Source organism: Schistocerca piceifrons, chromosome 5 (assembly GCF_021461385.2).
Source record: "Schistocerca piceifrons isolate TAMUIC-IGC-003096 chromosome 5, iqSchPice1.1, whole genome shotgun sequence".
NCBI lineage: Eukaryota > Metazoa > Arthropoda > Insecta > Orthoptera > Acrididae > Schistocerca > Schistocerca piceifrons.
In genome coordinates this window covers 290,749,493-290,766,536 of record NC_060142.1, presented here as the reverse complement: position 1 = coordinate 290,766,536, position 17,044 = coordinate 290,749,493, and positions in this window count along the sequence as shown.

The following is a 17,044-nucleotide window of genomic DNA, read 5'->3' as shown; positions in this document are numbered from 1 at the left end:
TCCCTGTTTATCGTGATGGGCCTACCTCTTTCTCTCTCTCTCTCTCTCTCTCTCTCTCCTCTTATGTTTGCTTTTACTTATTGTCCCTAAGTAAAAGTATTCTTATTAATCTCCATCTCTTATCATTTTTCTGCAACACGCAAAGATATATGAGCATAAGGTTGATAATATAACATGACATTCATTACAACTACAAAATATTTAGGTATTATAGCTACCACACCTGTAAATGTGAGCAAAGCTTACCTCCATTTTTAAATTAAGGTTTTTCTCACCAAGTCATTGCTTCCAAGGGCAATATTCGTATTGTTGTAAAACTTTGTTAACATCAAAAAAGTTGACTTCCTCCGGATGACAGTCGCATCCCGTGTAAACAGTAGAAACAAAATAGTGGAAAAAGTCCTGTATCTTCGATTTCTTGATCTCACATACCTATACCTGTTTTTCACTCAGGGCTACGGCGGGACGAAGCTCCTCCGTCGTTTCTAGGTCCCCAGTTTAATACATACATACATACCTATACCTGACGTAGCATGTTATTACACAGCCGTTTGGTGTGTCATACTAAGCTGTATTTTACAGTAAGAATCCTCATCGGCTCAACGTTCCATCGCTTCTGGCTAAACCTAACAACCTGTGCTCTCCATAGCTACCGGTTATAATCGTTCAATGCACCTTACTTATGGCATCAAATATTAACTACAACTCGCAAGTCATGTACTGCCTCAACTGTTCAAACACCACCCACCACAAGTCGCCCACATACAAACGTCACATTCTTCTTCCTTCTGCACCAGCCCAGAGTTATGAAAGTGGTTGTCATCCACTCAATGAATCTGTTGATGAGCTAAATGTGTAGTCGACTTTTCGATTTGCGACTCCTGTTGATCTCACTCTCAACAACGTTATTATGTTCAAATGTGTGTGAATTCCTAAGGGACTAAACTGCTGAGGTCATCGATCCCTACACTTACACACTACTTAAATTAACTTATGCTAAGAACAACACACACCCATGTCCGAGGGAGGACTCGAACCTTCTGCGGGAGCGTCCACGCAATCCGTGACATGGCTCCTCAAACCGAATGGCCACTCCGAAGGTTATTATGAATAATTTTCCTCACTGTGTATGGTCTGCAGTAAACGAAAAAGAATTTATATCTTACAGTTCACTATCAGGTATGTCACTTTAATTTATTACTTCTTTGCTGTCGAAGATTTGCAACACATTTGTCAGACAGTGTCCACTTATATCATTGAAAGTACCTGCAAAATTACATCATTGTAGGACGTATAGTTCGGGAGAAACTAAGCCATAAACATGCTTTTGCTTAAACTGGAGCGCAAAACACCCATACTATTTTCTTTAGACGCTTCATTAGGTGAGCACTTAGACGCTTAGAACAAACTTTAAGCATAATATCAAAACTTTTCCAAACTTTCTATCACTTACCTATTTAAACTCAAATATTTAACACATCAATTCATTTGTAAAGTAATCTGCCGTTTGACGCTGTTTTATATATGGGAGTTCGATTTTTTAAAGGACAGGGAGTTTGGTGGTAGTTCCATACGACGAAGGAATGAATATATGCAAAAGATAACAACACGCTTGTCTTTAGGTTATCTGAATAAGAGAATTTCCTAAAGGCAAAACAAAATGAACTGTTCTTCTCGATTATCTCAGTGTTGGCTCCTTTTAACTTGTTATCCAGCGAGACTCTTGAAATTTACGCAGTGAGTTCCATTTAGTGCGCGACCGTTACACTCTACGTCTGGTGCCATCAAGCCCTCATCACATTACGACTTGAACTCATCACTGTGACCAGCTAGGGGACTGATGTGCTTTCACCTGAGGTTGAGGTGTCTGTGCTAAGCTCAGACGAGCCACTGTGCTCACACCGAGTCGTGTGCCGCTGGTGGGAACAGAGCGTCATAACGGGCAACAGGTAAGCTCGTGAAATACATGTTGACTCTTCTCTCCAACTACGTCTACGTCATACTCCGCAAGAGACCTAGTGGTGCGTGGCGAAGGGTACTTTTTGTACCACTAACCGAGCACTCCGAACATGTTCTACTAGCGAATAGCGCGTGGGAAGGTTGCTTGCCGATAAAACCTCTGTATTGGCTTTAATTTCTCAAATTTTCTCCTCCTGGTCACTACGCGAGACGCATGTGGGGGGGGATGTATGTTGTCCAACTACTCCTGGAAAGAGCTATCTCGAAATTTCAATAGTCAATCTCTTTTGTGATGCACAACGTCTCTCTTGTAACGTCTGCCAATTGAGTTCGTTTAGCATCTCCGTAACGATCCCGTGACGAAACACGCCACTCTTCGTTGGATCTCCTCTGTCTCTTCTATCAGTCCTACCTAGTAGGGATACCAGACACATAAACAGTACTCAAGAATTGGTCGAGCAAGTGCCTTATAAGACACTTCCTTCGTGGATGAGCTACATTTCATTAAGATTCTACGTATGAAACTGAGTCTAACATCTGTTTTTCCCACTATTTGTTTTATACGGCCATTCCACTTACGGTCACTCTGAATAGTTACATCTCGATGTTTTACGGTGGATACTGTTTCCAGCGGTTTGTCATCAATAGTGTAGCTCTACAGTAGTGAATTTCTTGTCCTGTATATGCACAATATGTCACATTTATTTACGTACAGGGTCAACTGCCAGAGCCTGCACTGTTCATCAATTCTTTTGTGGTCATTCTGCAAATCGTTTCTATTTTCTGGCGTTGCTACTTTGTTACAGAGAACCGCATCATCTGTCACATCCTTGGAGAGAATAGGACGCTTTCTTTTACATAATGTATATATATATATATATATATATATTGTAAACAGTAAAGGTCCTGTCACACTTCCTTGGGACACTCCGGAAATTACCTTTAAATCTGTCGATTTTGTTACGTTAAGAGCAGCGTGTTGAGTTCTGCAAGGAAGTCTTAAATCCAGTCGAAAATCTGCTTCGATACTCTTTGGAATGTTTTTCACTAAACGACAGCATGGGTCTGTGTCAAATGCCTTCCTGAAGTCAAGGAACACGGCATCAACCAAAGCGCCGTCATCTACGGCGCTGTGTATCTCAAAGAGCAGCAGAGAGACCTGCGTTTCGGAGGGTCTCTCTTTGCGGAATCCATGATGATTTTTATGGAGGAGATTTTCATTCTCCAAAACTGTCATAATTCTTTAGCATAAAACATGTCCCTTAATTCTACAACGGATTGACGTCAATTATATAGTAGTGTAATTGTGTGCATCTGTCCTACGGCCCTTCATAAAAATGGGAATGACCTGCCAAACATTGGAGCACCCAATGACAAACATACCCCCATCTGCATTAGGCAAGAAAGTCACCACAGGCCCAACAGGAGAAGCTTCCCGTGCTGGCTCAGAGATGTCACTAACACAGGGCAGCGCCTCGTACCTGTTGCTAAGGTCTAGGGACCGAGCCGCGGGGCTTGCTCCATCCTCGCGTGCCGTCCAGTGACACGCGAACCCACCACTGTCTGCCACCCAGTTTCGAATAAGGACGGACTGGTCAGATGGTGCGCATCAGAAGATGCAATGACACCCAGATCACCAGGAGATTAGAACGGAACCAAAGTGAGGCAGGTCTCGTCACCAGCGCCTTCAAGTCGCCGCAACTTCGAGCATTTGCCAGAAGGAAAGGTAGTCAGCCAACCCAGCTTCCAGCTGTTTACGGGCAGTAGGCAGTTCTCCTTATAGCCGCTCATAACAAGCATAGTCGATAGCCATATCGCAGTGTGTTAAAAATATATATAAGATCTCAAATGGATCTACTAAGTTGGTAGTGTACGAAAAATATAACGAGGAGAATAAAGAAACAATAAAAATTGCTCTGAAGATTTCTCACTATAACTTGACACGACAAGCTCTTAAACACGAGATTTAAATTTAGTGGAGTGACGTGGAGCTTGTGACGGCGCGAAAATTACACTAGGATGCCGCCTTAGACAAGGATACGCACCAAGATTTACGTAAAAACAAAACCTTAGGTTATTTTGCTAACCACTAATCCCCATAGAAAATACACTGGTATAGTTCACTTCTTTGCAAAAACACATGGAAAAAATAGAAACTAAACTAAATTACTGTGTATCAGACGACTGCTGCTGCTGCCAACACCGCTGGCGCGTGCACTCGGTTCAGAATCTGTCATCGCCCAAGTACTGCAAACGGTTCTAGACGCTTCTCGCTTCACGCATCTACTTTTGTCGGGTCAGGGTGCGTAATATGTGAATCATATTTTACTGTTTTCTTTTCACATAAACACATTTGTATTAAGTTATTGATCCTTGAAACAGATAATCTAATAGACCCTATTATATCATATCACTCATTAAATTGTGTTTATCATTTATGTATTTCGATGTACGAGATTTCAGTTTTCTGACTGCCAGTGGGAAGAGCAGGGTGGCGTTCTTGACTGCAGTCGTTAGTTACTCGGTATATGCCTACGACCTGTATATCAGCGATGTACAATGCTCAGTAACTATGTAACTAACTGTGGTGAGATTGGCTATAATTTATTGGAACATTAAACTAAAGTAATATCAGGTGTTTCTCATTTGTATGAGAGAGTGCTGAAAAGCAGTTCCTCCAGATTTTTTTATGTCAAAGGTCTATAAGCTTTTTAAATAAAACAAAAACTATTACCATTTTATATCTTTATCCTTCATGTCTATACATTTCTTTCTCAACACAGTCACTCTGGTGACGACACATTTCTTCCAACGAGAGACCAGTTTGTTCATACCGTTACTGTAGAATCTTTGGGTTTGTTGACCGAGTCACATCACCTCTGCTTGCAACGCTTCAACACTAGCAAAGTGAAATTGTTGAGGGTTTTCTTTAAGTTTTGGAAACAGCTGAAAATCAGATAGTTCCAAGTGGGGACTGTATGGAGGATGATCGATGACAGGAAACCCTAGGCGCCAAATTATTGCAAAAGCCGCAGCGCTTTGGTGTGTAATGGCATTGTCAGGCTGCTCATGTTTGGATGAACTCTCCGAATTCGAAATTAGATCACAGCAGCCTGGTTCTCACGCACTGCCGTACTCCAGTTACACACCTTCCTGTAACGGAGCGCTCTAGCGGCAGAGAGCTGCAATTATGTACAGATGTAGAATAAAGCTGTAGAATGTCAATAACGTTTGGTTTATTTAAAAATATTTAAGAACTTTCACATAAAAAATTCGGAGGTACTACTTTCCAGCACAACCTTGTACATAGAAACCCGTAGTTCATTCATTGCATCGGAGGATCAATGTTTTTTAATTAAATCATGGGACAAGGTAGGCTGATCAACAATTTTTAATTAAGTTATGGGAGAAGGTAAATGGATCAGTGCTAATACATCGAATGTGCGACTTCATTGTGAGTAAACATTGATCCACTTACTCATTGTGATTGCACAGGTCGATTGCGTAGTAATTTCACCACCACATTTGATACCTTTCGTGTCTCTGCAATTAATACATGAGATGTTCACCTACGGACGACGTAGCCGTGCAGGCCTAAATCACTTAAATTAGTCCAGTTTATACCACTCGCTGATATCACAAAACATTTCTCTCGAAACTCATTAAACACCGAAATACAATAAACAAGACATTTCCTCTGTTCTCGCCTCTCATTGGTTATGTAGAAGAGTCATCCCACTGGCTACGCGAAACTGACGCGTTGCCAACCTATGAGCAGCAGATAAGCAGCGCCGTGACTGCCGCTGGCCCTGTCTAGAATACAGCCGATGTTTTTGATACCAGACGCATGGTGCTCATTTGATGCATTTCCTTTATACATCTTCGACGCCAGCTGTCATATCGTGTCCTTCAGTTTGTTTTGGTTTCTATGTTTACTGTGTTTGAGATTTTGTTGTTTTTACTTCACAATTTAATTTCTCTGTGTCCAAAAACCCTAATTAGCCTCTTTTACCCCTTTTGGTTCAGTATTTATTATTCGAAATTCGTGTAATTCTGTAATTGATTTTTATATTTTGGCGCATAGGAACAGGTATTTATGAAGGCCTGATTAAGATTTTTAAATCAAATTTGTGTTGCTTTTTGGGGCTTTTGATGACGTCATTGGTCAAAGTGGATAGATGGTGCAGAGGGCTCTAGCTTATCTCGATAATTCACGAGGCACTAGCGGTTCACTCAGCGATGTGAGTCACCTCCACGTTACAACCGGTAGCAGCTGCAAATCAGTTTAGTAAAGATGTAATGCGTTATTATGTCGCAAGTGGCTAGTTATTTGACGAGTGAGGTGGTACCGTAATGACTAAGTACCTCAAAGTTTTTCTCGAGATTAAAGCCTCTTTGTTAAATTGTGGGGGCAAAGACCAGTTTGCTACATCCGAAATACTTTATTATTCAAGAGCAAGACGTCTCAACAGTGCATGTACTGTTAAGGGAACAGGAATTTTTACCTTGAAAGAGAGTATTATACAAGGATAAGACAGTTAACAAATATATCGTAGCCCCCATAAACCTTCCAAATGAAAATGACTCTTGACTTTTGGGGAAAAGGGAAGAAAAATTAAAAATGAGTCTCCTGTAATGGAATTTACCTGCCTAACAAACTGAAAGTATTAAAAATATTAAGGGAACGGATATGTCATAAGAAGCGACGTCCCCAAAGTAAGCGGTACTGGTCAAGCATGCTCAGTGAATTGTGCATAGGTTTTACAACTGAGTGAAAGATCGTAGCATCAGTTCCTTCGTTTACTTGTTTGGGGCTGCATCGACATGCTAATCAACTGTTATTCGTACAATGGAGTACAATGAAATGAAGCATCTGTCTGATTACACAAATAATGTATTCACTTAAGTTTCCTACTTGAAAAAAAACTCTTCATGCTTCTATTATGACCACTTGCTAAGTGTGTCAACATACCTTCTGTTTCGTACCCATATAGTTTTGCAGGTACGAGTAAAGGTTGTCATAATGAAAAAAAAAACTAACGGTGTGCTTATTAATACTGTATAGTGACGATGTCAAATGTTGATTGCGGTTTAGTTTCTGCATTGTTTAGGATTATAGTACATGTGGCTCACTGAGTTAACGAGTAAGCGGTGGGATTACAGAGACTATCTTATTACCCTTAGATGCGGAGACCCCTTAGCCATACAACTCTTGTAATTGTTACCATTAGTGTCGATGATTTTGTGGTTAAGCTGGCTTAGCAAATTTTAAAAGGTTTCTTCTTTGGGCTCTAAGTGCCTGCGTTCGTGTTTCAGTATCACAACAGTTTTTTTAAAAGTATTGCTGAAATGCTATTCTTAGTCAAATAAAGAAAAGACGTAGAAATTATTCGGGCAAAACGACCACGGAAGGAGAGGTCCTGTACCACTGTCAATCCAAATGCGAGCGCCGTATGTTACCTTAATGCTACCTCACTAGAAATAAAATAAATAATGAGACCACATTATCCCATTAAGCCGAAGTTTTATTGAATCGGCAACTTTGGTTTCAGGTGGTATTGGCCGCGGTGTCGCCAGACGGCCTTCTCCAGGCGCCGAGTTGACGACGGCGCCCCCAACAGGCAGCATGACATTTGGTGGCTATGAAGAGTTGCATGGTGTGGAGCATGGAGCTCCCGTGGTTGGCAGGGAGGCCACTGGAATGACCTGAGGAAAAATTTAAATTTGTGAATTAAAAACGTGATCACATTATGGTGGGTCGATATATGTAAAGAAAACTGCTATATTATCGTAGGACCCAAGGGTAATATAGGGTCGATTACTGTATCGATACTCCTAAGACTGTAATACAGGCGTGAAACTCAGCTACCAGTTGATAGTTATTGGAACAAGTGCGCTCCAAATATGGGTTTAGCGAAAGGATGTTTCAATCTCCTGTACTCATCAACCCAAGGATGGTAAGTATCATAAATAAGAATTTAAATGTGAGAACTACTAGCAAAGATTATTTGCCTCTATCCTACTCCCTGAGTAAAGTTCTTTCTGATGAAATTGACAGCAAAATCATTGTATCATGATGGCAGATAGCTGTTACAAGTATCAGGATATTTCTACCATTATACCGACCGTTATACTGAACTACGGTCTACGCATAAAGCAACCGAGACAACTTAGGCTGTTGGTATATGCCCTTATGCCAGAATCTTAGTTTCTTAAAACACGATCCCTAAATGTTGAATGTTCGGAGGGCGTCATGTATAATTATATGACAGAAAAACAAACATTGATTTAGTATATAAGAACGGAACTAAAAGACAAAGTAAAAGCAGCGTGTTATGCTCAAGGTGAAGCTATACTGAAAATTGCTAACTGTTTAATAGGCGGGAGGAGATGGAGAAGAATGTTTTCTAAAACTCTCTCCATACTGTGTAAGGATAGGCAACCATATTGTACCATTGATTGTTAAGATTATGTAGAACCTAACAATATTAGTGCGAAAAAGACTACGTATCTGCTCAAAATTCAAAACTGTTACAGAAGATCGGTATTGCAAGCATCGTGCTAACCATCCTCAGTTAAGTAAAACAAAATGTACGAGTCGGTCTTAGATTTTTGCATTTTGTATGCTTGTCACTGTACCTATGCTGATAGCATTTCAGTGATATTAAAATCGTAAAATTATAGATTCGGAGAAATAACGCAGATTACCGTTTTGAAGGGAGTAATGATATAACCATGAAACGAAAAATACGCGTTGAAACTAAAGTCTACTGTTATCTTATAGAGACCGATGTTTCACTCAACGCAGTAGCGTAGCTTTCTTCTTCTCACTGCAGACATCTCTTTAGTACTTCCACAGAAAACGCGTCAAGCGTAAATTGACGTTCCTGTTGGAAAAGAACTTACTAGTTTTCTGATACCCAACATATGGACTAATATAGAATATGTGCTAGTTGTTAACATGCCAGTTTTGTACGATGTGTTACATTTACCACGAATTTTGCAAGCTACATTTATTGATATTGTGTATACAGTGATTGATTTTAATATTCAAGTACCATGGCTATTCAGTCCATGTCTGATATCTGGTAATACTAATATTTCATGATGTACAAGTTTTTCTTTGCATGATTGGTTATTGATGTGCTTCTGGGAGTTACGTCGAGTTGTAGTTTCTGTTGTATGAACAATATTTCAAAGACCTGCAGAGCTGCCTCCTTCAGATAGTATGACATTCCCTGACTGGTTGCAGTCCCGGGAGTGAATACACGTAACAGCAAACTGTCTACTCTTAGCAACATGGCTACCACGATCTTCGAAGCATTGTGCACAAAATACAAACAACTCGGCAAAACACCCGGACGCGGAGCCTTAACTAATATCATGTTCGTAAGTGAGTGATGATGTGAACATGAAACGAAAATTATATAATGAATCAAAAATTGCTATCATACCCTGCACAAATCTAATTTACACTCACCAGAGCAGCACAGATTTCTTCTTCTTCCTGCAGCCGTTTTTGCAGCAGCTCCACGAAAAACGCGTCAAGTGAAAATTGACGCTTCTGTCGGAAAAGAAATTTTTAGTTTTATGATATCCAACTTCTGAAATAATGCAGAATATGCGCTAGCTGCTAACATGTCCGAGTATCACGAATAACGCAAGCTTCAGTTATGGTTTGTTGGTTGGTTTGTTCAGTAAAGGGACTAAACTGCAGGGTCATCAGTCCCCATTTCCTCATTTAAACGAGTCTCGGATTAAAACCATTCCCCAAAAGAGTCTGAGAAAGCAAAAGAGGCGTAAAACTAACTGATCCTTCTATTCTGTATTCCGGTGTGTTCTTTCTCTGGAAAGGAATGTAAGTGAAACTGTGACAGTTTTTATTGACAGTTCCAATTTCTCTATCTCTGACTCTTCCGAGCACAACATTAGGGTTCGAAGTCTGAAATTCAAGAATACTTTTACTTCGGTCACCAGGTATTAATCACGGTTAGCAGGTAACCCGTAAAGCAGCTACATGGTTTCCAATGTTGTCTTCAGCCAGTCACTTGTCTTGGACACATATTACGTAAAGCTCTGCTCTTACAAGACATTTCAGCATAATTCTCTACAACTTAACAGGGTCTTTTCCATTCTCTAGCCTCCTTTGTATCAACATCATAGTTGGGACACTCTTTAACTAATGCCGTACACACCTTCCCGGTATATTAATTATCTTGCTACTATAAACACACTACGTATTATCAGTCTTAAATTTAATGCCTCCCAATAGGGTTGTTGCAACAATTCAATCGACTTTCGGCTAGACTATCAACTTTATCTTATCTAATGCCAGAAGTGGGAAAGCAATGTGCTCATAACATAGAGGAGACAAGCTGGGGCCTGTGGGCTGTGGTGAAAGAGCAAGCATGTCTTGCAGCCAAGGAGGTCTGTAGGGAACCAACCGAACGAGACAACGTGCCATTATCCTTCAGGCGAGAAAGAAATACGACTGTTGGAAAAGTTGTGACTGGACAGTCATCGGGCCGATCTCATACATATCACTTTCACACACTGAAGTTACCATGAGTCCTGTCCCAATAGGATACATTTCCAACTAAGGTCTTCATAATATGGTGAGAAGACAGCTAAAGCTCTAATGGCTGTGGCATAAATATTTTATGTGCACGTTATCTGTTGATCAGAAGGCAGAAATGAATTTAAGTGGATACCCACCATTTATTTTATTTGAAGTAGAGGTATGGTAAATTTTAAACATTTTGTGTATTTCTGGAGACGAGGTTGAAGGCTGTGTGTGTGTCGCTGAGTGACCAACAAATTCCATTTCGCTCCAGTGATGACATTCATCTGTGGCGGTAGTTTAGATCCGGTCACGAAAAGTGACAACTATCCCTCCATTTCTGCAGCCAGTGATTCCTACCTGTTGAGTATGACGTCCCCGTCCGTCAGTACCGTTAGGCCTTCCGAGGCTTGTTCTGACGTAGTAAGTTTCTTAGTTGGTACTTTAGGTCACTCTACTAACCTAGTGAAACGCAGTCACTTTTATTACCAGTCATCGAAATTTTTATAATTTTTACAATTCTGTGTGTGTGTGTGTGTGTGTGTGTGTGTGTGTGTGTGTGTATGTGTGTGTGTGTGTGTGTAAGCATGCGTGCGTGCGTGTGTAAGTAAGGTTTTTAGAGATTTTTTACATTTTAATTTTTTGTTTAATTTTTACTGTTTTAACCTCACTCTTCTCATGAACATACTGCTTTCTTGCACGGTAACCGACACACAATCTTCATAGTCAATACTCTAAAAGAGAGTCTGTCTAAGATGTATTATTCATAATGACTTTCACATGGGATGTTTATTGCGAGCCGCAGATTCATTTACAGTAAATCGTGACAGTTTCTAATATCTGTTGACCACTCTATGTACAGTGAAGTAGATCTAAAACTTTACTGCTTTGCGTGTTATGATATAAGTAATGCAACGTGACGTCGCCCACCTCAAAGGTACGTCGAGCAGCGACCAAGTCCTTGTCCAGTCGCAAACCTTCGTCTTTCTCCCCTCCCACACACCGGGAGAAAAAGTCTTGATGCGTCACAACATTGCTGCAATGATAACGGGCAGCACGTTAGATATGGCAAGACCATCTCCACTAGTTAATCTTATTGCGAAGTCTCACAAGTGTATCGCAAGGAAAAACTTGGGATCTTGATGTGATGCCTTTAATTTTAACTTTTGTAATAATAATAATATCATCTGTCAGTGTTACAAACATCTATAATATCCAGATCGATTAGATATAATCGATTTACTTGAAAAAGTTTATCCATTTATAACTGGTCAGGAATTCATTATTTTAATTCCTTTTTACTAATTCCTAATAGACTAAAATAACGCTAGTTCTTCGATGACAACCAGATGTGCGTTCATTATGTGGTACATTTTTTCTGCAATGAATAATTTTGTTTTGATAGCAGTTATTTAAAGCTATCACTATTAGACAAAGAGACAGTACTATTACCAAGACATTACAACGTTACACTAGTTTCAGATATACTCCAAGTATAGGTATTTAAACTTCGTATTTGGCCAGGCATTACGCCGCGATTTGGCTACTACCCTAAGTTCGTTCAATATGGCACCGTGCAGCAGGATCGGTAATTTAATTTATGTGTACTTAAGGGAACATCTTGTTGGTGATATGAAGTTACTGGTTAATAATCTATGCAACAATTTGGTGGTTTAAATCCAATTTGGTTGTTTAAATCCAAATTCTCACCGCAGTGACTGACGAGATAACGATTTTTACAACTACCCGTTGTCTGTGTCAGTGTATTCTCATCGGGCTGCACCTTTCCTTCTTTGTGGCAGAGTCGTCAACAACCCAGGTTCAACACTAAACCTAGAAGCACTCTTCATCGCCATGTAAATTGAACAACACCACTTACGAGGTGACAACCATATTTCCGATTGAAATTTACCCAGTGATATCTGAATGAAGAAAACACAAGTGCAGCCTATCAACAGAATTAACATTTAACGATTCTCCACGATATTAATTTAATTTCCTTGGTTAACAGAAAGAGGAAATACTTTTGCTACGGTGCCACGTCAACTAATTATGACCGTACACAGCTGGATCGTGTTTACATCTTGTCTTCTTCCTCACAGACTATTGCATATAACAGATTTGGTGACAGAGATAGGTGACGCCGTTCTCATTGTGAAATTAAATAATAAATTTGAGAATAGACGTTTCCAGCAGTTGAACATTCCCACAACCTCAGCGAAGAGATCTGTCTCTACAAGTCATGCACTCTCGTAACTTTTGTAGATGCATGACGTATTGAAACAATATTCTGAAATGTTAATGAAACTGTTTTTTTTTTTTTTTTTTTTTTTCCTTTTCAAACGTTGCAAAATCGTATCACAATACGTCGTAACGCTTCAGTTTTCCGGTACTTCTCTGCTACATACCCAGTCATTTAAAATCCCATACTATATTAAAACTGCATCTGATTCTATAGCAAAAACAAACAGGTGACAGTTAAATCAGTAGCTCATACCTCCCGCCGTTACATTAAATCTCGCTCCTGAAGCTGGGCGTTCGCTTCGTTCAAAGCTTCTAAAAGTCCTCAAGAACTTTAAAATGTTTCGTTATTTGATCTCGAAACGGTAAATGTAACAATAATACATGACTCAAAACTGGAACTTCTTTAACAGAATAAGTCACAAAATGAATTTGTATCGTTGTTTCAAGTATTCGAGTGAGTACGGAAGTAATTGCGAGTCAACAGTCCTCGACGGATTATTTGACATAGATTTGTTGTTCGTATATCTCGTGATCAACATTAAACAACAACGCCAGTAACTGCAAAGCTGTACACTGTTTAACAACGTCGATAAAATATTTAAACAAGAAGTGCTGTAAAAATTTGAGTAAGTTAATATATGTACCATATAATCGTACTGCGACTAGGAGATATCCAGCTGTCTCTGATAAAACACCTGGACGGCTAATGAACTTCCACTGGATTTAACAGCTAACGACATTGAAATATATTAATTCAATTTCTTTAAGCAACAGGAGAAGAAAACTCTTTTGTTTCAGAGTTAATTGGCTCTGAGCACAATGGGACTTAACTACTGTGGTCATCAGTCCCCTAGAACTTAGAACTACTTAAACCTAACTAACCTAAGGACATCACACACATCCATGCCCGAAGCAGGATTCGAACCTGCGACCGTACCGTGTTTCAGAGTCAGTTCGACTCAATGTTACTCCACGAAGTTGCCACCAGTTTCCAAAGGATCTTCTTCTTCGCAGATGACAGAAAGTTCCAGAGGCATGTCTGTGCAATGATCGCTTGCAGGATGTATGTACAATTGAAAAGTAAGGAAATTGGTGACACGTATATCATTGTGAAACTAATTCGTTAATTTGTGAAGATATGACAAACATATGTGAACTACGTCACAAACTTAGTAAAGTAGCCTGTCTCTACAAGTAAAGCACCCACCTTTGAATCTGTAAGAAAACACAAGACAAAGAATTTTTTCACATGTTACACTGTACTAGTTTGATGTTACGAAATCACAACACAGTCCGTCTTTAAATTTTAATTTGCCTCTTCTTCTCCACTAAACTCATAGTCATTTAAATGCCTGTACGATATCCTGACTGTAGATCATTCTGCCTGGTAAAATAGTAGTTCACAGTTAAGTCAATGGCTCATACCTCGTGCAGGTACAACGCACCTCTCTTTTGAAGCTGAGCGTTCGCTTCGCTCAATGTTTCTGAAGCTCCCCAACAACGTTAAAATGTTTCATTAGTTGTTCTTGAAACAAACAATTCAAGGCTACAACACTTGACTCAAAGTCGGAGCTTCTTTTACTCAATAACTCACACAAAGAATTCGTACAGACACTTCTAGTACTCGAGAGAATTCGGAAGTAATTGCTAGACAAAGGTCCTCGACGATTTAGGCAACACAGCATTGTTGTTAGTATACACTATGCCCAACATCAAGCAGCAACCATAGAGACAACAGAGCACAACATTGTATAGGAACGTCGACAGCAATAGTTAAACGAACACTGAAATAAAATTTTAAATAAGTTAAATATATGTTGCAGCTTTTCAGAGTATGACATCGCTTCGAAGCAACGCCGCACGCTCGTGTCCCCCAGCCCGCATTCAAGTAATATGTTTAAATGTGTTCACACGCGCAAAAATTGATTCACTCAACGCAGCGAACTTCCGCCTTTGTTATATGTCCGTTTGTGTGATACCACTAACACATTTTCTGGTTTATTAATTTCCTATATATTTCGCTGAATCTCTGCGTCATTAAAATGGAAGATTTGTTCATGAGACGGATCACATGGGCAATAAGTACTTTAATTCCACATACACCGACGGAAAAAGCTGAAACAACCCAGTAGCGCCACTATGAGAATGCAAATCATGATTGCTTTAGATACACACTGCAGAGGTTGTGAGAGTTACTTACCTTTGAGATTGGACCAGGTGAGTTGATGTGATTCTTGAGTTTCTCCCGGCGTATTTGATAATCAAAATACCCACGGGTGTGCTGCCGGTCTATAGTGTCCAACGGGCACAATATTTCGGCGATCATACATGTCGCCATCATCAGGTGAACAGACAGACTGAGCTCCTGTGAACGTGCCGGCACGGAGATCCGTACGCTATGGCTGCTCAGAGGGAACTGGGTTCGGTCGCGGCGGCGGCCGATTTAAATACCCTCCGCCCGCGGCGCGCTCCCTCCGCCGTCCGCGCCCCGCGCCACGGTCGCACGTTGGAACAGATTGCGACGGCGTCTGAGATGACGGTGGTGTGATGGCTCTGTCCGCCGTGATCGTCACAACTATACGTTTGCTCGATTTACTTTTGATTAACCCAATCGCTGGTTCCCAAGTCTTGCTAAGATTATAGCCACAGTCACGGTTTATGAGGTCGTCATTGGTGCGAATTTCGATGGCCTCTCTAACAACGCTGTCCCAGTATCTCGACATCTGTACCAGAATCCTCGTGCGGTCATACTCCATGGCGTGATTTTCTGACAAACAATGTTCAGCGACCGCCGACTTGCTCGGATACCTCAGTCGAGTGTGCCTCTGGTGTTCACGGCATCGATCCTCGACGGTACGCATCGTCTGACCAATATACGATTTGCCACATTGACACGGAATCTGGTACACGTCGGCCTTCCTCAAACCGAGGTCGTCTTTGGCGCTCCCCACCAGTGCACGAGTTTTATTTGGAGGACAAAACACAGTTCCGACCCAATGTTTCTTCAGAATGCGGGCGATTTTCCCCGAGAGTGCGCCTGTGTTTGGAATAAATGCAGTGCCTACCTCCTTCCTCGTGACTTCATCCATCTCAACAGGTTGTGCTGCAGTGGTTGGGCGGAGAGCACGTTGAATCTGCCACTCTGAGTACCCATTTTTTCGAAATACAGTTCTCAGATGTTCCAATTCCTGGGGTAGACTCTCTGCGTCAGAGATAGTGCGCGCCTTATGTACTAGAGTTTTAAGTACCACATTCCTCTGTGAAGGGTGGTGGCAGCTGTCTGCGTGCAAATACAGATCAGTGTGCGTTGTCTTCCGATACACCCCATGACCTAGGGTGCCGTCAGCCCTTCTCTTGACCAAGACGTCAAGGAAAGGTAATTTACCCTCCGTTTCAGTCTCCATAGTGAATCTGATGTTGATGTTGATGTTAGTCAAGAGACATCATCAGCTCCACAACCAGTAAGGCAGTGTAGTAGGGGTACGAAAAGCTGGATGTTCCTTCTGCTACATTGCGGTCTGGCGTGCGATTTCGTAGGACAGCACGAGCACTCTTGTGATCAACCCATGAACCTTGACTGCAAAACTGTACGTCAATCTGGTGATTCGAACTGTCATGCTGCCAGTCACGAACAGCATTCCAGTGTGTGTTATCTAACGGGATAACACTCTCAAACGTACCGCTACTGTAACTCAAAATGCTCTACAGAATGTCGTCACGTTGCTTTGACCTGCTTTGATCTGTCTCCAGCCGAGCAATATGGGAAATCTTCAGACGACAATTTCAGCATCATCCACAACCAGCGTTAACCCTCCCTGTATTGTCCAAACCAGTGCAACAGGCGTGGAACTCCGTCCCAGAAACTGACATCCGTCGTTTGTATAACGCAATGCATGCACGTTTGCACGCTTGCATTCAACATTACACGTGTTATTAATCTACCAGTATTTTACACTTGCCATGGCTTACTTAGTGCTTACATTAACCTCTGCTCTTGCACTGTTAATCACCTAAATATGTTACCTAGAAAAATGTTTTCCTGGAATTTCATTAACCTACACAAATTATTTTTTGATGTTGCGATGTTTTCCCCGTCAGCGTATTTTAAAACTTTATTATACATGTAACTTATAAAGGTAAAGATGATTCTTCTCACATATTTCAATTGGTATTGTCCTGAGAAGGTTATAGAGTGCACACTTTCATTTTCTAACTAAGCAAGGCTGGCTTAGAGAACTAATCCAAAATATTTCGCTTAGAAAGCGAGTCTTGCATCCTGGA